This window comes from Odocoileus virginianus, chromosome 22 (genome assembly GCF_023699985.2).
Source record: "Odocoileus virginianus isolate 20LAN1187 ecotype Illinois chromosome 22, Ovbor_1.2, whole genome shotgun sequence".
NCBI classification, from domain to species: domain Eukaryota; kingdom Metazoa; phylum Chordata; class Mammalia; order Artiodactyla; family Cervidae; genus Odocoileus; species Odocoileus virginianus.
This window is the reverse complement of record NC_069695.1, coordinates 23,806,342-23,834,154: the sequence shown is the minus strand read 5'-3', so window position 1 is coordinate 23,834,154 and position 27,813 is coordinate 23,806,342. Positions and strand designations below refer to the sequence as shown.

Sequence of the window (27,813 nt, the reverse complement as noted above, 5' to 3'; positions counted from 1 at the left end):
GCCCCACCGTGTGCCCTGGGCCCCCCAGCCCCCTGCCCGCCGCCGGGTCCCGGGCTCCGGGCGTCAGGCGCTGGCGACCGCGGCCCCGCAGCCCCGCGCCGACCCCGCGCGCCGCCGGCGGCCGCCAGCGCGGCGCGGAGGTGGGCGCGCGAAAGGTCACCGCGGTGGCATTCCTCTCCGCGCGCTGTTTACGTGACTTAATGTACTTCGTCCGCCGCGGGTAAGTTAGGGCCGCGATAAGGGGGCGGCAGGGGGAGGGTCGTTGTAAAAGCCCCACGCTGGGCGCCTTCCAACCCTCCCCTCATCCATTAACCTTTTTACTTTCTTCTTCCCTCTCTCTTTTAAAGCTTGTTATCTAGGCCACCCAATGACCGACGAAAGATTTTCTCCCTCGCTGCTTCTCCCCAGGCCGCTTTAAACCAAATAAATTTAGCTATTAAGGGCCAAGATGTCTGACAAAAGATCGAAAGGTGTCTCTCCGTGATCGCTTAAAGAAGCGAAGGAGAAGCTTGCGGCTCCATCTCGATAAAGACATTCCACACCGGCGCCGGCCTCCCTCCCCGCGGCCTGCTTGCGTCCCGACACCCTGACATCCCCACTTGGCGGCCCAGACCTCGGATGGGCCGGGCGGGACCTGCGGCCGCTTCCCGGCCAAAGAATGCCGGGCCCTAGGGACCCGGGAGAGCCGGGGACTCCAGGCCTGAGCTGGACTCCCCAAACGTGCCCTCCCCCGCCGCCCGCACTAGACTGAAGACCTAAAGCGAGCTCATTCATGCTAAGTCGCTTCAATCATGTCCGACTCTTGGTGACCCTTTGGACTGTGGCCCGCCAGGCTCCTCTGTCCACGGGATTCTCCAGGCAAGAATACTGGAGTGGGTTGTCAATTCCTCCTTAAGGGGATCTTCCGGACCCAGAGATCGAGCACCGAACTCCCGCATTGCAGGCAGATTCTTTACCGTCTGTGCCCCCAGGGAAGCCCCAAATTAGCTCCCATTCGAATTATTTGCTGATCCTGAATTTATATTACAAAGCCAAACCACACCTAACCTCTCGCCCACTTCTGCGGTTTTGCTGAGGGGCAGTGTTACTCCGCATCACTGGTCCTCCGAGGCAGACCTGTTGAACCCCAGTCACAATGTAGTGGGTGGAAGGGACCCGGCGTCTGGATCACACGGAAGCTAATGGGGAGGGTGTGGACGGCAGAAAGACAGTGTGCACCTGGGAGGCAGCAGTCCAAATATTCAGGCATCCCTAAGTTGAGTTGGGTTATGAAGTGTGGGATTTATTATTATTAATTACTGCTGTAATCATTGCTTAAAGCCTTGGACTGCCAGCCATGCTGAGCCCCGCCCCCAAGTGATGCCTTCCCCTTCACCAAAGATGAGGCAAAGAATATCCAGTTTCCTGATCAAGGGCTGAAAATTGGGCTGTGCGGGAGTCAGATGCTGTGTTTTCAGTTTCCTTGCACTGAGTCGCTGCTTCATCCCCTAAGTGAATAAAGACTCCTCGGTACTCCAGGTCCACAGAAGCCTTTTCTAACCTCTTTGAAATGGGCTTCCCTGCTGGCTCAGCTGTAAAGAACCTGTCTGCCAATACAGGAGGTTCGATCCCTGGGTGAGGGAGATTCCCTGGAGGATAAAATGGCAATCCACTCCAGTATTCTTTCCTGGGAAATCCCGAGGAGAGAGGAGCCTGGTGGACTACAGTCCATCGGTTGGCAAGAGTCAGACCTGACAGCCACTGAACACACGTGCTCCACTTTGAAATATGGCAAGGCAAGAAACTGGGGGTAGAAGCTGGAACCCTCTTGGCTTCCCTGCTATGGGGCCTCTTCCCACATTTTCTGCCTTTTCAATCTTTTCTTCTTTGGCAGTGTTAGAGACAAGACTCAATTTCAAAAGGCCATTGAACATCTTCAGCTTCTTTTTGTCATCTCATGCTGGGCTCAAGGAATTAAAGATGCCTCTTTTTTCTCATCTCTTCACTGAAATAAGGTGAACTCCACCTCATTTAATTCTGAGGTGAGGATCATTCCCTTCATCTAATCCTGACCCCTCACCCAGCCTCCAAAGGTGTGAAAAATCAGACCATCAGACAGAAAGGGACCATTTATGTCTCAAGAAGATGAGAAAGATGCAGAAATTTCCATCCCACTAGACAGGTGAAACCCAGGCTTTCTCTGGGCTTTGCAGGTATCACTGGGTGTTTAAGTGATGCCCTTTCTAGAGTCAGCATCCCATGCCACTGCCCCAGGGCTGTCTCAGCCTAGAGACCTTTGTGACTGGTTTTCTGGTGGGGCAGGGGGCGTTGGAGAAGCAGAAAAAGGTGATAATAGACATTTGGAAATTTGCTAAGTAACTTATGCTTCTCCATGATTCAATCAAAGGGGGGGGGGAGTGCCCAAGAAATTTTTTTTTAAGTACTGCATTTGCTACCCAGAAACATGACCTCTCCAGCTATGTTGCAAATATGCGGAGAATTAGGACCAAAAGGCTGTCTGCCCGTATGCAGTCCTCCAGTTTTCTGCCCTTGCCCAACAGGATTGAGTGTGCCCTGCACAAAGAAGAACTCGGAGAGGCACCTACTGGTTCTGAAGTGTTTACAGTCTAGAAGGTTGGCACTTCTGTAGAGCCGGTTAGGCAAAGTACCACAGACAGCTTTCAAGATAGACGGAGATGTCTGAGCCTTTGTTTCTTTCTCTAGAAAAGTACCCATGCTCAGATTTTCCTCTAGCCTTCATGATGAACATATGAAAAGGAGGAAGGGTGGTATTTGCTCTAGGGAGACTGAGGGAGTCCTGTGTGAGCCCAGGGAGCTCAGACTCCGGGCCAGCCTTCCTGTTTGAGTCGTGACCCCACCCCCTTCCTAGCTGAGTGACCAAGACAATTTGCCTGACCTCTCTGCCTCAGTTTCCTCATCTTTAAAATGGGGTTGAGAAAAGCACTTCCCTTACAGGATGGTTGAGAGGGTTAAAAATGGTCTTGTGTGTGAGGGGCTGAGGGGACCCAGCACATCGGAAGCCCTGTGTAATCATGAACTATTACCAACATCTGTATTGTAACAAACTCACACCTACTACATCAGATTTCAGTTTGGGGGGCGACCCACCTATCCCCCTGGAGCTAAATTAGTTCCCAGAAAAGAACTTCGAGCACTCATTCAACTTTGAGACCCACCATTCACAAGGGTTCTTAGGCTTTTTCTATGAACAGCAGTTGGGGACTTTATCACACATTGATAGGAAAGGAAGGGTGGGTGATACAAGCGTAGATCTAGTTGTTTTTGTTTTCTTTGAAGAGGGACAGTTCCTTGTTTCCCTTGCAAATGCCAACAGCAGACTACTACTGGACAAAGATAGTAATCTTGAGCCTTGTCTCTGCTCCAAGAACATCAATCCTCAGCAACATTGCCTCCCTAGAAGCTTCTTTCTGGCAGAAGATAGGAGCAAATTAACAGCTGGGGCCGTGAAGGAGGGCAGACTTGAGGATGGGCATTAGATATAAGGGGTGGGGGGAGAACTAATTAAATTGACCTGGTTATTCACTACTCTCGTGCTTTTTACCTTTCAATTTTGTATTGCTGTTTATGCAGACTTACTCCACACTAATCACATTGTGTTAAGGAATAAAATAAATAAATAAAGATCTATGAGAGAGAAGCTAGGGGCCTCAATATTAGTAGAGGAAAATCCAGATCATTCCAGACTTTTTTCCAACTGATTTCCTTTCTTTCTGTTTTTCTTTTTCTTATAGCATCCCATCTTCTAAAACAAAACCTAAACCTCAATAATGAAAACTTAAAAAAAAAAAAATCCATGGGACATAACAAAGAATACTGTTTCCTAGATAAAATGGCAGGGAAAAGGGTTTGTTTTTCAGGAGGCAAGGTCTGGAGGGAACATAGAAGTCTTCCCTCTGTGCAGGTTTCCAGCCAGGTTTTTGCCCAGAGTCTGTTTTTCTCTTGTCTCTGACAGTCTTGATCTTCTCTCCTTTTGATTTACTAAGTGCTGTCATTTCTCTGCTCTTTACTTTCACAATCACACATTCAAACCTGATAAAGTTCAAGACCCTGAGGAGTTGCAGCCTTCCCAGATTTACAGTCTTCTGCCCCCCACCCCGGCCCGCGGTCCCCTGGCTGATTGAATCCTCATGGACGGAAGCCACGCGGGATCAACAGGGGAACAACAGCACCCGTGTCGGCTCTGTTACTCAAGGCGAACCTTGGTGGCTTCCTTTCCCTGGAAAGTGATGTCAGCCTTCTCTCATTTTATTTCTAACTTCTAGTTTGTAACCTGCCTGTGGGTAGGAACAGAAGTGGTAACTTGCAAACTTTACAGTTGGTAAGAATTAGATGTAAAATCCTGGTCAGCTTGCATAATTGTCTTTCTTTTCTTAAAAATCACTTAATTATTTATTAAATATTAACAAATTATTATAATATTTGTTAATTATGAGTATAATGTAATTATTGAGTTAGATAATAAATAATAACATCATTGATATATATTTAGTATTATTTATTTATTTTTGCTGTGCCAGTCTTAGTTGTGGCTCTCTGGATCTAGTTCCCAGACCAGGGATCAAACTTGGACCCCCTGCATTGGGAGCATGGAGTCTTACTCACTGGACAACCAAGGAAGTCTCTCCATGGTTTTCCTGGGTCTATGAAAAAGCCTTATGATCGAGGGCAAGCCACTTAACCTCAACTGGAGTTGCTCAACTAGAGCAACTGGAATGCCTCAGTTGCTCCATCCATAAAATGGTAGAAATATTACTTTCTACATACATTAATCACAAATCAGTGACTAGAGTCCTCTTCCCTGTGTTTAGTTCTGTTAGAGCCCCAGGAAGACCACTAGCATGTATCTGGTCTGGCTGTTTGAATTCTGCCAGGCTAAATACAAACCTACTAGTTAATCTAAATACTGTAACAATGTGCTAAATGAAAGGAATGATTCATCTTCAAAGACAGAGCAGTCAAATCAGGCTCAAGTTTTCAAACCACTTAAAGGTCTTCCAATGGAAAATGTCATCTAAATAATCTATTCTTTGCCTATAAATATGTCATGTCAACTAAATTACAAAACAGTGACAAAAAGCAGTCACTGAATATGAATGTCCTTATTTCCGATATGGAGACTTCATATTTACTCTGTAAGTAAATATTTTACGTAATTTAATGTTTTCATTTATCTTGACCTAGTTGGGCCATAAAGAAAGCTGAGCACCAGAGAATTGATACTTTTGAATTGTGATGCTAGAGAAGACTCCTGAGAGTCACTTGGATAGCAAGGAGATCAAATCACTCAGTCCTAAAGGAAATCAACCCTGAATATTCACTGCTGAAGCTGAAGCTGAAGCTCCAATACTTTGGCTGCCTGATGTGAAGAGCCGACTCACTGGAAAAGACCCTGATGTTGGGAAAGATTGAAAAGTGGGAGGATAAGGGGACCCAGAGGATGAGATGGTTGGATGGCATCACCGACTCAATGGACATGAATTTGGGCAGACTCCAGGAGATAGTGGAAGACAGGGAAGCCTGGCCTGCTGCCCTCCATGGGGTTGCAAAGGGTCAGACACAGATTAGCGACTAAACAACCACAACAGTGAGAAGTTTATGAGTAAGGTAAGCAGAAATTTATGTAGGTCATTTTTTTTAAAATCACTGTTCCAAATCCATAAATTTTAAAAGGTATATTTTTCCCCCTTTAAAGCTCATATTCTGGAAAAAAAAAAAACTAAACTCTCATAATATCTAAGAGGAAAATTATATTTACCTATTAGAGAAAGAAGCTGAATTATTGCCTATGTTCTTTCGAAGGCTTTTTTTTTTTTTTAACCTATCCAGTCAGGAGATGCCAATTAGAGTATATTATGATGTTGCTTTTCTATCCTGATGGTAAGAATATTCGCTTCTACAGAGGTGTCTAAAAATAGAAACTTGACTTAGTGGGTATCAAATAACTTTTTCTGGCTACTCCGAAACTAGGTTACTGCTCTGTTTATAATCCCACAAATTAAAGACATGCAATTATCCAACAAAAACAGTGGGAATATTACACCATTTTTTAAAAGACTTGACAACCACATAGCCCATGCCCAGCCAGCTCTAGCCAAAAACCACAGTGTGGATCCACAAATAAAGCTGTCAACCTGTGCATTTCAAAGGCACCTTTCGGTAGAGAGCTCAGCTTGCTTTGGGCAGAAGTGAAAACGTCTTGATGAAGAGAAAAGAGCCTCCCCAGTTGTTGAGCTGGTGGGCCGGCAGCAGAATTCATCCACACCTGGGTACTATGGCTAGACGAAACTCTCATGTGGAGGTTGAGAGCTGGAGGTCTGAGTTTAAATCCCAGCTCAGCAGCTCATTCTCTTTGTGTGTCCTTACACAAGCTCCCCAGCGTCTCTTTTTGTGATTTTCCTCATCGCAACAAAGAGGGTGGTAAGAACAGTAGACTTGGGCTTCCCTGGTGGCTCAGTGGTAAAGAATCCACCAGAGTTCAACCCCTGGTCTGGGAAGATTGCCACATGCCTAGGAGCAACTAAACCCTTGCACTACAATTACTGTACTGGTGCTCTAGAGTTTGGGATCCACAACTGCGGAATCCTGAACACCCTACAACTTGTGTTCCACAACACGAGAAGGCACCAGATTAAGAAGTCCACAAACCAGTAGAGAGTAGACCCCACTCGCCACAACTAAAGAAAAGGCCCACATGCAGTGATGAACACCCAGCGCAGCCAAAAAATAAATAAAATTAATCAATTAAATTTTAAAGAAGAACAGTAGCCTCCTCCTCAAATAATTCTTATGAAGACCTAATGAGTTCATATTTATCAAATGCTTAGAAGAGTGTCTGGCTCAACAGGCAGACTATTTGAGCCATTTGATAGATAAGGAAAAACACAAATTTCCATTTCAGGTCCCCTCTCTAGGGGAAGAGAGATGAAGGGAGAAGGGAGGACAACCCAAGATCTCAAAAAAGTTAGGTAGGAAGGTGATCAAAGGCAGAAAGAAAAGGTATGGGAAAAAGTCTATAAGTATGTCAGACATTTCCTACTGGGGATTGTTTAAGGTCATAAACTCACTTTTCTGTGTGTAAAACCTTCCAACGTGCTGTCTTTACAATGATGAATGTGCCAATGTCTTGAGCAGTGAACAGAGTCATAGGTTCTCACCCAGCATATTGTGTTTATATCAGAGACAAGAGTGAAGGTTGCAGAAGCAGTAAAATTCTCAAGGTGCAAATATTTTAACAATGAGCAAGTGTAAAAAGTTGTTCCTGGCGAGTCAGTAACTTTTCTCACTCTAGGAAACCCTGCATGATGGCTAGGACTTGGCCTTGGGGTTACATCCTCCACGTTGTCCTGGTGAGCTTCTGCAGTGTCCACAGTCATGACTGGTGTGACTCTGATGGTCGTGGGATCCATCCTAAAACCAGTGAAGGCTGACATCACACAGTGGCCGTCTTCTTTCTCCAACCACCCCACCACATTTCCACAATTATGGCTGTCTTCTTGATGGTCAGGCAGTGCTTCCTGTGGTCACTGGGACATAAGGTGGGTCATAGGTGGCTAATCTTTACTGCATCCTTGTGCTGCTCTGGTCCGTGAGACCTCGGGGGCTTGGATCATGTCTCGTTCATGGATACACACAGTGTCTAGCCAGACTGTTAAGTGTGACGACTTTGAAAGCTTTTTGTTGTCATTGGTGTTTGTTTTGTTTTTGGCTGCCCTGGGTCTTCGTTGCTGTGCATGGGCTTTCTCTAATTGCGGCGAGCAGGGGCTACTCTCTAATTGCGGTGTTGGGGCATCTCATTGTGGTGGCTTCTCTCATTACAGAGCACAGGCTCAGTAGTCATGGCACACCAGTTTAGACCGGGGATCGAACTTGTGTCCCGGTATTGGCAGGCAGATTCTTAACCACTGGACTACCAGGGAAGTCCTGAAAGTTTTAAGCTACCATGCTCTAAGTCCAAATAGTGAATTCCAACATTATTGATGTCAGATGTTTCTATGCTAAGATAATGATCTCTTTATTTGAAGAGATAAAATTCCTTGAAAATTCTTTTCTTTCTCTCTTATATATAGAATTCTCAACAGAAGTATGAACATCAACTTTGGGGGAGGATTCTATATTGAATAATGCTGATTATCAAATGATATCTTTATAAGACACTTTCTGATCCAATAATCTTAATATAAACAAATCCCAACTATAACCTGTGCAAATTCTCTAATCCCAAGCATCATATCGTTGGTCCTTATAGGAGCCACTGTGAGGCTGTTACTGCAGCAGACATATTCCTTTACTTTCCAAACTCCATCTCAGTTTTTATGGACTTTATATTTCACTACATTCTACTACTTCCAACTTCTAAATACTTTCCACATTTTTCCCTCTTAATTCAACCACTTAAGAATATTATATTGTCTGTGTTCAGAATTCTTTTTTGGCCAATAATTTATTAAGCCAATTAGAAAGAGCACTTTAAAAGGGTAATCAGTGGTGAACAGTCAGCAAGAATGTATTAAGCAACACCAGCATCGCCAACACCATGAACACGAAGTGAGGCGTCAATTCTGTTCTGAGTACTAGGCACATGCTCCTCCTTTGTTTTCATCATCCTAATGTTAACAAACAAATGTCAGTCTTGAGAATAACTGCCTTTTGCCAGTAGTTATAATGAAGGAACAGATTTATAACTGGCACCTGCCAAAAATAAAGTAGGATAAGTTCACATTAAAAAAAAAAAAAAGGTTAAACAGTACCAGAGAAACAAGGGTCCCTTCTGAAGGATTCATTGGAATTCAGTGTCACATTCTTTTCACCTACATTTTCTGTCCTGTGGTTCAGGGCAGTGTAGATGTCTCTTCAATGGTAGGGATATGCCTAGTGTGAGAGCTGGTGACCTACCTGGAGAAAACCGGCCACCATTCACACCAGGGTCCTCCCTCCCTGGAAGCCCCCAGATACATGGGAAACAGGGCCAGACACTAAGAAAATGAAGTTTCAAAGTCCTCACACAACAAACACCATGAAAGATGGAGCACCTTACTAGAACACTGTCGACGAAGTTCCTCCCTACAGAACCCTTTTCTAAAAGAATTTTCACCATAAAATGTCCCACCCAGTTAGAAGCACCCCAAATCGATTCACAGCACGGTTGCAGGCCCATAGCATCAGCTATAGTTCTCCTGTAACGCACCGTCAAGGGCAAACATCACTGCCTGTGTGCCACAGCTGAAGCCTGAGCACCCTAGAGCCTGTGCTCCCCAACAAGAGAAGCCACCACATCTTCTCCTACCTGCTTCATCCCTCACACTGATGCAGGGACTATGGGCTTATCACGAGGAAGAAGCGAAGGAAGAATTGTCTCTCGCTCCCTCCGTCCATGTACCAAACCAGGGGCTCACTGAAGTGATGTTAGCTCCGGGCATGACCCTAAGGAACTCATTCAAGACACAGAAGCTGCATCCATACAATTCCACCTACAGAGCAACTGCTAGGCCACTTACAGGGGTCCTGGTGCGACCCCTTTGTAGGTGAGATGGCTCAGATAGTAAAGAATCTGCCTGCAATACGGGAGACCAGGGTTCAATCCCTGGGCTGGGGAGATCCCCTGGAGAAAGAATGGCTACCCACTCCGGTAATCTCATCTGGAGAATCTCATGAACAGTGGAGCCTGGCGGGCTGTAGTGCATGGGGTGACAAAGAGTTAGACAAGACTGAGCAACTAATACCCCTTGGGGAGGTCCTGGTCCTATGTAATAAGCAACAACAGGGCAGAGAACAAGATTGATGGAAAGGGAAGAAATATTCCTGTCCATATCCTCTGAACTTCAAGAAAGAAGATGAGATGTATTGACTTCTTTAAATCAAGATATGTAGGGAAAGCCCAAAGCAATGCTATGAAATAGGTCGGATTATCTCCAGTCTCTTGTTTCCATACCCAGTGCTGTGAAATCAACAAGAACTCCCATCAGTTACCCCACACTCAATCCTTCCTTTCTTCCCTTTCCCACCCTAAACAGGTAGACACCAGGCTGATCTAAGTTAAGCTACTGGGAGTTCATGGGCTTATAATAACCAGCCCATCAGAGGAGACATACTCTTGTTTCCATGGAGACTTTGTATAGTACAGTTTCTATAAGGTGTGATTGGTGAAATTTCAGACTTGTTGGCATCCTTGGGGGAAACGTTTTGGAGGAAGGTCTCCTAGTAATATTTAATTCAGGTAGGTTATCACCCATGATTCCAAGCATGGATCTTTCATTTCAAGTCACCCTTTGAGCTCACTTGACCACTTGTTTTTCAATCTATAACTTAATTATTGAGCTCAAAGTTTTGGGGTTTTTTTGTTTGTTTGCTTTTTTAAAAAAGAGAACTTATAATTTAAACTGGAAAAGGAAATGGCAATGCACTCCAGTATTCTTGCCTGGGAAATCCCATGGACAGAGGAGCCTGGTGGGCTACAGTCCAAGAGTTCACAAAGGAGTTGATTTAGTGACTTAAACAACAAAAATAGTTTAAACATGGCTTTTTACAAATTTCAAATTTATTACAAATTACAAATTATAAATTTATTTACTTATTATTTATTTTGGCTGTGCTGGTTCTTCGTTGTGGCTCAGGCTTCTCTATTTGTGGTGCTTGAGCTCTAGAGCACGCAAAATCAGTAATAGTAGCAACATGTGGGCTTAGTTTAGGCATGTGGGATCTAGTTCCCCCACCAGGGCTTGAACCCAGGCCCCCACAGTGGGAGCACAGAGTCTTATCCACTGGACCACCAGGGAAGTCCCTGAACCCAAAATATTATGAACTATTACATTTTTGTGTTGAAACCATCTAAAGATGACAAATACCTCTATTCTTAGAAAAAAGTCCCTGCTTTGACTAACCCATGGGTGGAGAAGGAGAAAATTACTATTTGTTTTTGCTTAGAAATGTGAGCCTGTTTGGGTCCTCAGGTTTTCATAAAACTGACAAATCAAAAAATGGGTTTACTGTAGGAAATAAGATATTCTGTATATACATATTTAGAGGCAAGATGTGAGCACTGTACTAGAGTTTCAAAAGTGGTTAAAATAATGACAGCAAATTCTCAACTGCTGTGAAAATGAACATGATAGAACTTGCTGAAGGCCAGTGAAGAACTGTCAGATGCCGTATTATTCAAGAATGCCGCCCTATTACAAGGACTCAGTTTTACTTACTTTCAAATGAACCCATAAGAAAGAATCAAGAAAGCTAGGAAATGCCTTAAACCTCATCTAATATTACACTCTCGTGAGAAACCTAAGACTCAGAGGACCCCCCAAAGTTCATTGGTAAGTTGCTTATTTGGATGTTGGAGTAGATATTCTCATAGAAATAATGTGATAAATGATGGTTAGAACCCAAAATACCATCCTTTCCCTTATCATTATACAGTATTGTGTACTTGAACATTAATTCTTTTCTAATATTGTTCACTGCAAGTGTGTACTGTTTAAACTACATTCTTCATTAATATGCACAATTGATTACCATTCCTAACATGTCAGAAGGAAGACACAGCCCTTAGAGATGGGCCATATGGTGGCTAGATATAAGATACTTCCAACCCTCTCTAAAGCTCCCAAGCTGCAAAACTCCTCTCTAACTGGACTGAGCAGTGAGAATATTCATGTGTTGATGTAACTAAAGTTCAGAGTCACTTTAATCCAGGAGTTCCTGCCCCATTTCTCTGCCACTCCCCTGTATGTGTTTCTCCCATTTGGTGACTTTATCTTCAGGTCACTTCTCTCAGGTGGCAAAAGGACTTCTTACATCCAAAAGAAGAGAGAGGAAGCACAGGTCACAGGATTCCAAGCAGGAGTCCTGAAATTCATTTTAATTGGATCCTGTAAGTTATACATCCACCCTGAACCAGTGACCTTAGCTTGGGAATGGAATGGGCTAATCGGGTTAAGCTAATCAAGAATGAAGCTTGAGAACATCGCCCCTCAAAGTCCACAGGTGAGAATGATGTAAACTAAGACAAAAATGTGGGTCCATTGAGTTGGGTGAAGGGGGGAAATGGATAGATAAGCAACAATATCTACTAAACTATCTTTCCCCGTTGACCCCAGCCCCAACTGCTGAAGGAAGGTATTATATGGCTGGTGGAGCTAAGGAAGCAAGTTTAGCAGGGCCAGGCACATGAGTGTCAGTCAGTCAGTCAGTTCAGTTGCTCAGTCGTGTCTGACTCTTTGCAACCCCATGGACTGCAGCACAACAGACCTCCCTGTCCATCACCAACTCCCAGAGCTTGCTCAAACTCATGCCCAGTGAGTCAGTGATGCCATCCAACCATCTCATCCTCTGTTGTCCCCTACTCTTCCCGCCTTCAATCTTTCCCAGCATCAGGGTCTTTTCCAGTGAGTCAGCTCTTCACATCAGGTGGCCAAAGTATTGGAGTTTCAGCTTCAGCATCACTCCTTCCAGTGAATATTCAAGACTGATTTCCTTTAGGATGGACTGGTTGGATCTCCTTGCAGTCCAAGGAACTCTCAAGAGTCTTCTTCAACACCACAGTTCAAAAGCATCAATTCTTCGATGCTCAGCTTTCTTTATAGTCCAACTCTCACATCCATACATGACTACTGGAAGAATTGTAGCCTTGACTAGATGGACATTTGTTGGCAAAGTAATGTCTCTGCTTTTTTCCCCACATGAGTGTGGGGAAGTGGAAATGTTCTACTCTGTTTGCTCCATCTTGGGGTACACTCTACCCCCATCCTCAAGGAGCCCTAGGCCATAAGTCCCTAGTCTGTCCCAGATCCCAGCCCCTAGACCTCCACTCTACCTTAGAACTTTAGGATCTACCACCACCACTAGAAAGAAAAATGCCAATGGAAAAATTATATCTTTTCCTACATCATTTTAAAATGGTTATGTTTTCCATCTTCCTCTTCATTCCACTTCATTGTAGAAGGGAAACTCAAGGGCCATAGAAATTTGACTTATGCTTTGTCCCCTGACAAAGTGGCTTAGGCACCCATTGACTGATCAGCATGCTTTGGGACAAAATTGTGGTGGCTTTTTTTTTTTTTTTTTTTTTTTTATTTTTGGTTATGCTGGGTCTTGGCTGCTGTGCATGGGTTTTCTCTAGTTGTGGTTACGTGGGGACTCCTCTCTAGTTGTGGTACTTGGGCCTCTGGGTGGCTTCTCTTGTTGTGGAGCATGGGCTCTAGAGCTCGTGGACTTAGTTGCTATGTGGCATGTGGAATCTTCCCAGACCAGGGATGGAACCCATGTGCCCTGCAGTGTTAGGCAGATTCCTATCCAGTGTACCACCAGGGAAGTCCAGTGGCTTTTACAAAACATACATTTATTTATTTGGCTGTTCAGGTCTTAGTTGCAGCATGGAGGATCTTTGGTTGTGGCCTTCAAACTCTTAATTGTGGCATGTGGGATCTAGTTCCCCAAGCAGGGATCAAACCCTGGCCCTCTGCATTAGGAGCATGGAGTCCTAGCCACTGGACCACTAGGGAAGTCCCTGTGATGGCTTCGAATCCACTGTTTAATGGTCTATCTGTAGTCAATCGGGTACTAAAAATTGCAAGGTCAACATGAGACCATCTAAAGAAATGTAGAAAATGAGATTAATACTTCTTTCCCAATTACCTAATGTTAATAAAGCTACATATGCCCAACTCTGCAGAGTATCCTCTTTTTGACTAATGCTGGGTACAGTGTTTATTCCTGAGCCATGAAGCTGTGAAATATTACAAATAGACTTCTGATTGGAACAATAGTCTGGGACTGGATTTGCAACAATGAAAACACAGGAGTAAAACAGAGAAAGGGTCAGTTACTCGGGCTTCTTAGAGAAATTGTCCCACATAAAGACTGATTTCAATCTCACTCCACTGTACTCCAAAAATCCCACTTTCTAAAATGGTGGTTTCCCACTGCAGGACTGGCTCAGAGCCCAGGCTCTGTGTCTCTAGAGCTTTCCACCGAGTTCCAAGTAATGCAGTCTTTGCTTGACTGGAAGTGGAAGGCTGGAAATAAATTGTCCCATTAAGTGTTCAATGGAAAAGAGTCTGTTGTATTGCAATAATAATAATTTAGCTGTTTGCTATGGCTCACTGTCACATGAAATGCTGACTTCATAAAGAGATGTGCAGGTGCCATATTTAGAAACTGACTTACCTGCCGTAGATCCTGAGCAATGTTGACACCTGTTCTATGTCTTGGGGGTGCAGTATGCAGTTGTCGAAAAGACAAGAACCAGGAATTTTCTTTCTGATCACGGCAAATAACTCCTGAAAGTCTTGGCTTTTATTATATATTATTTTTGAAAATGAAGTCTTTGTTTCTGAGTAAAACACCCATATTCTGCGGAGTAGAAGTGAATTCCCCCCAACTCCCCATCCCCCAGCATGGAAGATCTTACTTCTCCGACTAGGGACTGAACCCATTCCCCCAGTACTGGAAGCTGGAGTTATATCCACTGGACCAGGGAAGTCACTAGAAGTGAATGTTTTCTTAAAAATATTCCTTTTCCTTTTGACTAATTTCTCTCTCAAATAGTTTCTGCTTTTAACTAGCATGATTTTATCTTCTGTAAAGAAAATTGCTTTTAATTTGGGGCCATGAATACAGGGACAAAGATCAGTATAACAATATTAGTTGTTTTGCATTATTATCGCTCAGTTTGGGGTGTCATTGCCCCTTCGCTTTATTACACAAGCTGTTTTTTTTTTAAAGGGTGAACTCTCTCTCCTCAATTTAGATTGAGGTTTCCAGGAATGTTTTCCAAATTATCCCACTCCCCTGTGACTCCCTACCCTTCGAGGGGCCCATAGTTAAGCCTGGAGGAAAAGGTTAGTTCACAGCACACTAGAGGCTATTTAAATGGAAAGGAGCTGTTTCGAAACCCTCATTTCTCAACTGTCAGCATTTAAAATATATGGGGCAGTCACAAATGGACTTAAATGGATATAGTCTTTTGGAAAGTAACGTGATAATCAGCTTTAATAGCCAGAGAGTTTATTGTGCAACATTACAACACTCACTCCAGTGGTGGCAAACTTTAAAGAATTTATATGACCCACAACAAGGAAATGTTAAACGTCGCACATCCATACAATGGACCATTCTATTGCCATTAAAAACAGGTTTTTAAGGAATATTTAGTCAATGGGCAAATGTTCATCTTTATGGCATAATCATCTCTGTGGCTGGTGAGATAGGAAGGGCTTGGTTTTCTCTGTGTGTGTGCTTGAGTTTCTCTATTTCACATGTGTCTAGAATGAGCGTGCATTGTTTTCGAAATAAGAAAAAATAAATTCCAGAAATTCAAGAAGGTTGAGTTTGGACCCTCACCCTGAGCATGAAGTCTGGCTGTCAGTGGGTCAGTGGATCAGGCAGCAATATTTATCCAGCGCCTACTTTGTGCCAGGAGCAGGGACGAACACTGGGAACACAAAAATGACAAAAATAAAACAAAACAATGCCAATCAGTAGGGGCGGCGGGGCTGAGGCACTTAGAGTTCATGGGTCTGTTTTTTTTTTTTTTTTTTTTAGATTTTTTTAAATTTATTTTTTAAATTTACATAATCTTTAAAATTGATTTGTATCTCCTATTTTGGCCTCTCCATACAGTATGTGGGAACTTAGTTCCCTGGGGACTGAACCCATGCTCACTGCATTGGAAGTGTGAAGTCTTAACCACTGGACTGCCAGGGAAGTCCTCACAAGTCTTGATTGTGTGAACAAAAGTGGATGCTGGGTGCCCTGTTAGTCAGTTCTAATTGCTGGTACTCTAAGGAAAAGAAGCTGGTGTAATACCAGCTATATTATCCAATCAACAGAAAGTCCACTTTATCAAAAATTTCTTTCTCCAATATGCTATTTTTAGGAGAAAAATGGTTAAGGAAACAAGGTACCGTAGAAGGTTATTAGCTCATCTCCCACTGTTCAATGAGAATCACTTTTCATACTAATGTAAGATAGTGTCTGATTTTCTTCCATCCAAATCTCATTCTCTTTTTATTTATAGCAACTTGATTAATCCTACACATCTAAGGAATGGCCTAAAATGTCTATTCAATTTTAAAGAAAACTTTTCCTTCGTCTTTGTATTTGGATTCTTTGAAGAGTGGGGGGTCCTGCTACATACAGAAAAGTTTAGTTAACTAGAAACTCTTAACCATTCTGGATAAATAGAATTCTGTATTTAGAATGCCAGGTCACCTTGAAGAATTCAGCTTGAGATAAAAATAACTTTTGTAAATTATATCTGCAAGAAACTTCTGTGTAAATAACTACTATTGTTATTGCTTGCGAAGAGAAGACTGGATTATTGTGGGTGAAAATGTACATAATAATTAGCCAAAAGAGTGACTTCCCAGGTAGTCCAGTGGCTAAGACCCTGATCCCAATGCAGGGGGCCCCTGGTTCTAATCAGCAAACTATTCATAGATCCAGCCTGTGGCAAGAAGATGGAGAGTACTGCTTAAGACCCAACACAGCCAAATAAATCAATAAGTATTTAATACATTTAAGAAAACACCTGTGGGTTTCACTTTTCTCATCTGTAGAGTTGGAAGTGGCAATGGCTACTTTCTGATTACAGTGATGACTTAAGGATAAATCATATATTAAAAAGTGCCCATAATTCCTTGGCAGAATGAACTATAATTGGCTGAAACTCACAAAAGTGGGAGTCAATGCAGGTATGAAGATGCCTCACCAACTCCAAGCCTTTGTCTGTGCAACCCCACCTTTAATGATCCGCATGTGTTTGGATTACAGAAACAACAGAATGAGCAGAGGATAAACATTCTCTTGCCTTTTTTTTTTTTAAGGATAATCTAGGGCTGTATAGGTAAGGAAAATCTATAAAAACTGTCTGAGGTAAGTCACAACTAACATTCATAGTAAGAATAATGAACACAGAAAATCACCATCTGGAAAACACCACAATCATTGCTTAAGGGATGAATCATCACTGAAAGCTAAAATTAGTCAGTGAAAGTATGATAAGAAACAAGATTTCTATTTAATACATAGTCTCAAAGTAGAGCCCTACAATACTTACTAAGGAAAAAGCAGTAACTTTACAGCGGAGGAACCTAACAGATACCACCTTAACCAGATTGATTAAATTTATCATCTCTGATAATGAGATGGATCAACATAACATGCCTCCACACACAGATGCTCTGAGAAGGGCCCAACCTCATTCTGGTGGTACAAAAACTTCATGAGGAAATACAAGATGACCCAAGTTGAGGGTCCCCCTATTAAGTACTTGGTCAGTACTTTTCAAACATGTCAAAAGTTGTGAAAAACAAAGGACTGAGAAAGTGTTCTAGATTAAAGGAGACAAGGAAATGCAGGCAGCTACTGCAACCTGATTCCTCATTGGATCTGGGGCCAGAAATCAATGGTGATATTTGAATCAGGTCTGGAGTTTGATAAGAGTGATGCATCAGAAATAATGTCTCAATTTTGATCATAATGCTATGTAAAATGTTAACTTTGGGTGAATCTGGATGAAAGGTATATAGGAATTCTTGTTTCTAATTATGCATTTTTTCTTTTCTTTTTTTTTTTTTTTTTGGTACATCTGAGGGGGGAAAAAAAACTGTTCAAGTTAGGCAAGTAGATTTTTGTTGTTGTTCAGTCACCAAGTCATGTTCAACTCTTTGTGACCTCATGAACTGCAGCATGCTGGGCTTCCTTGTCCCAGGTAGAAATTTCTTAAAATCATTTTTGTGAAAGTGATACTCAGAGGAAATAAGCAGAAATATGATTTGATGTACCAAGTCAGGATGTCTCAAAAGGCCCCTCTTCAGAATTTGAGACAGAAATTTTGAGAAGTCGTTTTCTTTTCCTTTCGCCAAACATAGAATCATGGAATCTCAGTATTGGAGGGAAACTTGGGGGGAGAATATTGATAAGGAGGAAACTAGCCACAACTTTAATATCCAGCAATAGAGAAATCATTCATTATGCTTCCCACACACTCCCTGTACTTACATAGCCAGTAAAGGTTGTTCTCATGAGAAATCATACAGCAAAATGGGAACATGTCTGCACTATAATTTTATTCCTTTAAAAATCAGGATGCAAATTACATATATACATTTTCTAAATCCAAGTACCTAAACTATACATCCATGAAGAAAGGCAAAAGAAATACTTGGTAAATTTGGATAAGATGATGGGATTGTGGAGATATTTTTTCCTTCCCTATTTTCCAAATTTCTTATGATATTTTAAATGTCAAAATATTTTTAGAAAGAAAAAAATGAAAGATCTCCTAACTTTAAGCCAAAATTTATTCTCTACAACAAACTCTAAACCTTCTTCCACATGACTGCTTTGCCCCAAGTCCCTCAGCCGTAGGTACAGGAGACTTTCATATACACTCCAACCTGACCCAGACACTGGGCCACTCCCCAAGGAGGCAACTTGCAAAGAATTTCCTAGGCTCTTCCTGACCTGAATTTGATGTCGGCTCTTTTGAGTTTGGGAGATGAGACCTGGGAAAGCCCATGAGTGTAGCTTTAACTTCCCTGACTACGCCCCCAAATTCACTGGCTTTGTCTCAGTTCCCCTTTCACTTTCATCCCTCCGTGAGGCTGAAGTTTCACTCCCTCACTTGGTTGGTCCTTGCTGGTCCCCTGCCCCCATCCTCTGGGAGCCAAGGCCGGTTCCAGTGTATTGGTTCGCTAGCCCTGCTGTAACAAAGCACCACAGGCTGAGTGGCTTAAACCACAGAAATCTATTGTCTCACAGCTCTGGAGGACAGAGGTCCAAGATCAAGGTGTCTGCAGGGCTGGTTCTTCCTGAGGGCCGAGAGGGAGAGCTCTGGTCCAGACCTCTCTCCTTGGCACCAAATGTCCACCTTTTCATTTTGTCCTTCACAGTGCCTTCCCTCGACATGTTTCTCTGTGTCCAAATTCCCCTCTCCTTAAAAAGGCACAGAAGAGTCAAACTGAGCAACTGGTCACAACACAGTCATTGGATTAGGGCCCACCCTAGTCCAGGATGACCTCCATGAAACTTGATTACATCAGCAAAGACCTTATTTCCAAATAAGGTCACATCCTGAGGTTCTGTGGAGTAGTAGGCTTTTCTACAAGTGAACTTGAGGAAGGGTGGGGGCAGGACAGGATTTGACCCATAACATCCCGAGGCACTGGTGGGACAGTGACTCCAAATGAGATGAGAAGACCTGAGAGGATCAACAAGCCTCTGGCCTGACACTTTCTAGAGCTCTCAGATAGTGATTTTTTTTTTTTTTTTTTTCTGTTTACCACACAGCTGAGAGGTGTGTGGGATCTTAGTTCCCCCCCAGGGGCCAAACCTGAACCCTTGGCAGTGAAAGCGCAGAGTCCTAACCACTGGACCACCAGAGAATTCCCCACTGATAATGGATTTTTTTTTTTTTTTATAATGGATGTTTTATCAGACTCCTTTTTAACAGACTTGTGCTGCTTGGCTACAGGGAGTTATTCTGCCTGCTGGAGGGTTATCCCCATTGGATGAGTGACAAGTGTATCAGCCCATCATAAAGAATCTGCTTGCCTGGTCACATGAATTTCAGCATCATATTTATCAATTAAAAAAAAGGAATTATTGTTTGATATTCTACAGTCTCAACTGTACATTTTTTTAATCTTTATGAAAATATTTTAATTTTTTTCACCCACATAGACAAAGAAATTCTTTTCTCTTGATGGAGATGATTAGAATTTCTTTTTTTTTTTTAGAATTTCAAGAGAACATTTTTTAAAAGTCTTTTTAAGGAACGATATGTACCTATTTCAAACATAGAAATGGGCATAGAAAAGTTGTGTTCGCAAAATCAGGGTGAGAGTTTTCCATTAAAGTTTTTGAAAGGATTTTATCAGAATATTTAATTCAGATTTGATATTCAATATTTTCCCACTCATCTTCTAGGCAAATGGTGTGTAGTAACTGCTTTTATGTTCTGATCCTCTCCTCCTAAATATTCATCATTATGCTCTTCCAATTAGTTCCTCTGCAACATCCAGGTAAATATACCCTAATAAATAAGCTTCTCTGCCTCATAAATATGGGCATAGGTTTCATTTCATCACTGTATGTCAGTCTTTTTTTAAAAAAATAGTACTAGTTCTTTATTCTACCAAAATTGGATCTCATATTATGTACATCTATTTGTAACTCACTTTGTTTACTGAATATGTTTTCACATTTTTCTGTATAAATGTACAAGAAGTTGCCTCATCTCTCTTTTTTTCTAACTTTTTAAAAATTTAGTTTTTGATGGAAGTATGCTTGACTTACAATGTTGTGTTAATTTCAGCTATATCCCAAAGTGTGTCTATAGGTCCCAAGCCCTGTCTACAAGGTTTCTATGAGGTCATCTTGTCTCTGCCTGGTGTTAAAATCTCAAGTTTCCTTTGCTTGTTACCTGTGCCCTATGTGTTTGTACTTAGACATCTGAGGCCTTAAGTATTGTTTCTGGCTTCCTTCCCAACTGGTTTCTCACATGAATCACCAGGCACCTCTCACTCCCTTCTTTCTATATTGTACCTATTACTCTTCAGAGTAACTAGATTCGCAGGTTTACCTGGCTGCTTTCCTCCCTTCCCTCACTTATTCTCTTTTCAAGCTCCATGGATAAATTACTATTTATCTAGTAAACTCCTGGGTTAATTATTATTCCCAATCTTGGGAGATGTCCTCCATCTCAAATCAAAAGTGCACCACTTCCATCACCTAACTACCCAGGACTAAGATCCATAAATCCAAATACAGTAAAATGAAACCATCTTCAGGGCCCGCCACTCAAGTCTCCGGCCTTCAAACTCACAAATGTCACTGTCTGCTCAGTTGATCAGTCATGTCTGACTCTTTACGACCCCATGGACTGTATTGGCCATCTCCTGGATTGGCAGGCGGGTTTTTCAACACTGAACCACCAGGGAAGTCCACTAAACAACCAATCGGGCTACCAACTCCTAGCCTTTGTAGTCTCTTTAAAATGCTTCCTTTCTTTGCTGATGAAGTCATTCATTCCCACAGGAGGCAGAGTGATCATTTTTCAGAGTCCTAGGTATTACCTTCAAGCAAACAATCTCCTCCACTCACTTCAGCCAATCCATTGTCCTGTTAATTCTTCCTCATAAATGCTTCTTGGGTCTGTGATATTTCTATCTCTACTGTATTGCCTTAATTGAAGCCCTCATTGTATCCTGTTTCGTACATTGCCCTGCTCTCTTTTGGGGCTTCCCAGGTGGCAGCAGTGATAAAGAATCCACCTGCCAATGCAGGAGACACCGGAGTCAATCCCTGGGTCAGGAAGATCCCCTGGAAAAGGAAATGGCAACCCACTCCAGTATTCTTGCCTGGAGAATCCCATGGACAGAGGAGCCTGACAGGCTACAGTCCATGGGGTCTCATAGAGGCCGACACGGCTGAGCATGCATGCAGCACAATGCTCTCTGCTCTCTCTTACGGTGTAGTCTCCACCCTGCTATCAGTTATTGCTCGATGCTTCTCAAAAACTGTTAGTAGCTCACATTACTAACCAGTGAAATTCATCACCTTTGATAATATGGCCCCAACCCTCTGTTCTGGCCTCAATATACATTTGGTGCCAATAATCTTGTGCAAAGTGAGCGATCTTCAATTCACAGAATGTATCATATGCTTCCATGCTTTGGGGCCTTCCTTAATGATTATTCCATCTTTCAAAGCTCAGGCAAGGAAGCTACTCTGAGTCTCCTCCTTCCCCACACCTTGCCAGAGCTAATCTCTTCTTCCTCTAGTTCCTCTTTTAGCGCCCCCACTGTATTTCTGTTGTCTGGCAGACATGGATTGCATCATAATCTTTTCTCCATCTCTCCCCAGCACTTGACTCAGAGCCTGGCACATAACAATTGCTTGAATTGTTAAATTTCCAAGAATTTGTGAGCTAGTTGCCTTGACTTTGGTTGCTTAAAATTAGCCATGAAAGTGAAAATGTTAGTTGCTCACTCGTGTCCGACTCTGCGACTCCACAGACTGTAGCTGGCAGACTCCTCTGTCCATGGAATTCTCCAGGCAAGACTACTGGAGTGGACTGCCATTTCCTTCTCCAGAGGATCTTCCCAACCCAGGGATCGAACCCAGATTTTCTGCATTGCAGACAGATTCTTTACCATTTGAGCCACTTGGGAAGCCTTAGTGGAAGTATTTACACCATGGAAAACACTGCGATAAAACAACACTACAGTATAACCTTTTATTTATTTTTTTTGGAGAAAGTTGCTTCTTAAATGTTTTTTTAGAAATCACAGTAGAGTTGCTTCACAATGTTATGTCAGTTTCTGCTGCACAAGGAAGTGAATCAGCCATATGCAAACATATCATCTCCTCCCTCCTTCTTGGACCTCCCTCCCACCCCACCCTCAATCCCACGCCTCTAGATCATCACGGAGCAACGAGCTGAGCTCCCTGCACCGTGTGGCAGGTTTCCACTAGCCATCTATCTTAGACATGGTAGTGTATATACATCATTCCCAATCTCCCAATTCATCCTCTCCCTCCATGTCCACATGTCAATTCTCTGGGTCTGCGTCTCTTTTCCTGTCCTTCAAACAGGTTCATCTGTACCATTTTTCTAAATTCCACATTATGTGTTAATACAGCACACCCTTGATTATACAAGTAATACTGGTCATTTTTTTATTGGATGCAATCAGAATCAACTGTCCTCTTTAATACCTCACATACTCAATCCAATAAACAGTTTGGTGTGTTTCTTCCAGACCCTTTATCATACATTTATGTATTGTGACATTTGCTGAGTTTAAATCTACTGGCTTATTGCCTCTCAGCTGGGAAGCTTTCTCAGACTGCTCCTGCTGCCACTATTATGTCTTTCCTCTGACCTCCTTCTACACCCACTACATCTTTTCCAACTTCTGTGTGCCTTGTTTTTTCTTAAGATTTCAAGCTGTTTGGAGAAAGGTATCTTTAAATGCCTGTATTTTCTACTCAACGGGCAACCCTCATTAAAATGAGTACGTTCTAAGGATCCAATGTACAGCATGCTGACCACAGTTAACAATACTCTATTGTACACTTGAAAGTGGCTAAGAGAGCAGATCTTAAGTGTTCTCACCACAAAAAAAAAAAAAAGGCAGTTATATGAGATGATGGTATTAACTAATCTTATTGCAGTAATCATTTTGCAATGCGTATGTTCCTCACATTGAACACCTTAAACTTATACATTGTTAGGCATCAAATTATATCTCAGTAAAGCTGGGGGAAATATTAAAATGAAAGAAAAAGAACAGACCCTCCAAAATGTCACTCGTTTAATTCTTTGATCCAAAACCACCTAGGAATCATCCAGGGCCTATCTAATCTAGTATTAGATAGAAACAATCCAAGCAATAAGCCCTTTTGAGGTATTTTCTTTATTTTTTCTCTCTTTCTTCATTTGGCTACCTCGAGTCTTAGTTGCATCATGCAGAATCTATCATAGTGATGCACAGATTCTCGAGTTGCTTCGTGTGGGCTCAGTAGTTGCATGCAGGCTTAGCTGCTCCACAGCATGTGGGATCTCAGTTCCCCAACCAGGGATCGAACACAAGTCCCCTGCATTGCAAGGCAGATTCTTAACCACTGGACCGCCAGGTAAGTTCCTCTTTAATTTTTGATATAAAGGGCAAACTGTTTCCTCCGGGTACTGCAGTGCCTCAGTCATGAAGTAAAAGACAAGAGAACGGTACCATGTTTTGATCTGTTATCACGTCCTCAGTTAGGCAAGGCTTCCATCTCTTCCCAGGTCACCCTGTGGACCGGGAGCCACACAGAGTAAGAACGAACCTTCCGGCTCTCAGCAGAGATTCTCATGGTAAGTAGACCTTCCCTGTGGGTGTGGAGCTTCCATCTGCCCATTAAATCTACCCCTCTGTGCCCAGGAAAACACTGTGATGCAGCCTGAGGGCTGAAGTGGGATCCCAGTTGGATGGCAGACCTCAATTTCAGATGCAAGGAAGAGGTCTTTTTGTCTTACACTTGCTCTTGCCCCAGGAGCCATGAGGACCTTGAGCTCAGGCAGCAGAACTCACTCATATTTGTTTATCCAAAGGCTACCAGAGCACCAAACATACTGTTGGATGCTCAATAAGTGTCAACAGAATGAATTATGAGTCTGTGTGAAGGATATCACAGTGTCCCTTGTACTGTTCTTTCAACTTCTATGTAGGCTTGAAAGTTTTCAAGCAAAAAAGTTGAGGAAAAAATATCCTCCCAACCCAAGGATCAAACCCTGGTCTCCAGCATTGCAGACAGATTCTTCACCATCTGAGCCACCAGCGAAACCTGAATTGAATGGTGGGAGGGTCACTAAATTTTTGAGTGATGGTGCCTAGGATGTTAAGTTCAATAAATTTAGTTCTTCCTAAAGAGCAGCCTTCCTTACAGGATCTAAAAGCCTCTGAAATGTCTAAAGGTGGTTCTGTCTGGCGTGAGTGTGCCCTGGAGGGGGTGGGAGAGGGAGGGGCAGGAGCTGCCAGGCAGGGGCATGATTATGGAGTAAAATATCACAGCTTCCGCCAGGGGAGGGGGTCCCTCCCCAGTCTGGGGTCTGTCCAAGGAAGGCTTGAATAAGGACATTGTAAGTGGAGTGAAAATCTGAGATGTAGATCTCCACCCACTCCATCCCAAGGAGCAACCGCTCTACACTCTGCCACAGGTACAACAAGACCTGCCCCTGGGAAGTGGCCACCTTACCTGGCTCCACAGGTCTCCACCTCGGGGTTCATCTTCTCAAGTTCACAGCCCTCTGCTAGCAGACTATAACCTGCTAATCTCAGTAAGTCAAGGTCAACTACAGCTTTGATTTGGCCATCTCTCTACCAACCTAAATCTTCATTTCAGATTCCAGGAGCGCTTGAATTGTTTGCCTCTTGAGAAACTAAACATTCACCATTTATCTTTGCTCACATTTTAGAAATCTCCAGCTCCAGGACTCAACCTCCTCTTCTCTTTTCCTTAATGTCCAATGGTGATGTTGTCCGGGTGACCTGGTCTTCAGCACATGCCCAAGCCCTCCCTAATGTAGTTCCCTCCTCCAAATTGTAAGCTGTGGTTGGTTAATATCAGTAGTAACCACAGAAGAACACACAAGAAGTCAAGACACTTTTCATTGAGAACTATTACTTAGTGATATGATTAGTCATCATCTATTGAACTCTAATGGGGCTTCCCTGGCGGCTGAGTGATAAAGAATTCACCTGCCAGGGCTGGAGACACAGGTTCAATCTCTGGTCCAGGAAGATCCCACATGCCTCGAAGGAACTGAACCTGTGTGCTGCACTATTGAGCCTGTGCTCTAAAACCCTGGGAACCGCAACTAAGGAGTCCCCACGCCACAACTACTGAAGTCCGTGCACTCTAGAGCCCATGCTCTGCAACAAGAGAAGCCACTGAAGTGAAAAGCCCAGGCACCATAACCAGAGAGCAGCCCCTGCTCACTGCAACTACAGAAAAGCCTGAGCAGCAATGAAGACCCAGCACAGCCAAAAATTAATTAATTAATTAATTTTTTAAAAAAAGAATCCACCTGCAATGCAAGAGACATGGGTTCAATCCCTGAGTCAGGAAGACCCCCTGAAAAAGGAAATGGCAATCCCCTATAATATTCTTGCCTGGGAAATCTCATGGACAGAGGAGCCTGGTGAGCTACAGTCCATGAAGTCGAGAAGAGTCACATATGACTAAGCGCGTGTGCACACACACACAGGCACACATTGAACTCTAAAACCTCACATCTGCTAAACACTAATAATAACGGTGTTAGATATGTACTGAGCATTTACTATGTGCCAAGGACTGCGGTTAGTGTTACCTTAATTTTCTCATTGAATTCTAACATAGGTCCTTTCTAGTGAGTGTTATTTCTATCCTACACATAAGAAAACTGAGACATACAGAAGTCAATGAGTGGTAGAACCACAATTTGAAGCTGGTCACTGTTTCTAAAATCTGTGCTCTTCATGAGCTATGCTAAAGTGTCTTTCCCTAAGTAACTTATTTTGAAGTGAAATGAGTAACTTTAGTTCTAAAAGTGTTGAGGGAATTCTCTGGCAGCCCAGTGGTTAGGACTTGGCACTTTTTCACTTTCACTGCCTTGGCCTGAGTTTAATCCCTGGTCGGGGTACTAAGATCCCCTATCAAAATAGTATGGTACTCGCATAAAACAAATGGAACAAAATTATGAGCCCAGAAACAAACCCAAGTGTACACAGTTAACTAACATTTGACAAAGGAGTCAAGAATATTCAATGGAGAAAAGGCAGTTTTTTTTCAATACACGGTGCTGAGATAATTGGATAGTCCCATGAAAAATAATAAAACTGAACCCAAATCTTACATCACTCATAAAAATTAACTTAAAATAGATTAAAGCCTTAAATATAAGACTTTAAATTATGAAATTCTTAGAAGAAAACCAAGGAATAAAGCTTCTTTACATGGGGGTTGGTAATCAGTTTTTAATATGAGAGCTAAAGCACAATTAGCAAAACAAACAACAAACAAGTGGTCCTCCATCAAACTAGAAAGCTACTGCACAGAAAAAAGAAATTATCAACAAAGTGAAAAGAAAACCTGTGGAATGGGAAAAAAAACAAACATTCGAACCATATATATATTGAGAAGATAACATCCAAAATCTCATACAACTCAGTAGCAAAAAAGAGACAAATAACCCAGTTTAAAAAAAGGACAAAGGACCTAAATAGACATTTCTCCAAAGAAGATATACAAAAGGCCATTAGGTACATGAGAAGATGCTCAACATCACTAGTCATTAGGAAAATGCAAGTTAAACCACAAGGAGAGGTTAAATCACCTCTTACCTGTTAGAATGGCCATCGTCAAAAGGACAAAAATAATAAATCTTCCTGTGAATGCAAAGAAAAGCGAATCCTTGTGCACTGTTGTGAGATTATAAACTGGTGTAGTCACTATGGAAAAGAATATGGAGGACCCTCAACAAATTAAAAATAGGCCAACCATATCATCCAGCAATTCCACATCTGGGAATATACCCATAGGAAACAAAAATATCAACTTAAAAATATATCTGTATCCCCATGTTCTTTGTAGCATTATTTACAATAGTCAAGATGTGGAAGCAACCTCTGTGCCCATCAATGGATGAATGGATAAAGAAATTGAATACATAATAGGAGATCCAGTCATTTACAAAGAACTGTGCCAATTGACACTCTCAGGAGACGTATATGAGAGTTCTACATCCTCAGCAACACTTCATATTATCAGTCACTTTAACTGTCGTCATTCTTTTAGTGTGTAGCAGTATGTTACTGTGATTTTAATTTGTATAACACTTATGATTAAAATGAGGTTGGGTACTTTTTTACATGTTCACTGGCCATTTAATATCTTTTTTAAAACATGGACCCATTCAAGTCTTTTGCCCATTTTTTTGATTGTCTTTTTCTTATTAATTCCTAGGAACTTTTTAATATTCTAGATATGAGTCCTCTCTCAGACATTTCCATTGCAAATATCTTTGGCCAAGAATGTTTCTGCTTTACCTTCTCACTCTCTATGCAGTTTGCCTATGTTGAATTTTTAAAAAATCATTATGTGGAAAAAAAAAACTGCACAAATAACCTCAAAATATCACTTTAGATCTTTTGATTGGTGGAAATACATGTGACATTTTCCTTCTTATTTTCACTTCTTAATATTTTCCTAAACTTTTATTTCTCATTATAAATAATAAAATTTCTATTTCAAAACTAATTATATGAG

At 42.3% G+C, this 27,813-nt stretch overlaps 1 long non-coding RNA gene across 4 annotated transcripts; it reads left to right on the top strand.

Moving 5' to 3' along the window:
• The first annotated feature begins 116 nt into the window (after positions 1-116).
• LOC110130020 (uncharacterized) lies at positions 117-27,415 on the top strand. 4 transcript variants are annotated; one of them, XR_011482740.1, is made up of 6 exons: positions 117-2,021; positions 5,203-5,625; positions 7,310-7,556; positions 23,810-23,878; positions 24,722-24,841; positions 24,980-27,415. It is a non-coding gene; the product is annotated as an uncharacterized lncRNA (long non-coding RNA). The 4 variants fall into 4 exon arrangements; XR_011482741.1 differs by lacking the exon at positions 24,722-24,841; XR_011482739.1 differs by having other exon boundaries at positions 24,722-27,415.
• The last annotated feature ends 398 nt before the right edge of the window (positions 27,416-27,813 follow it).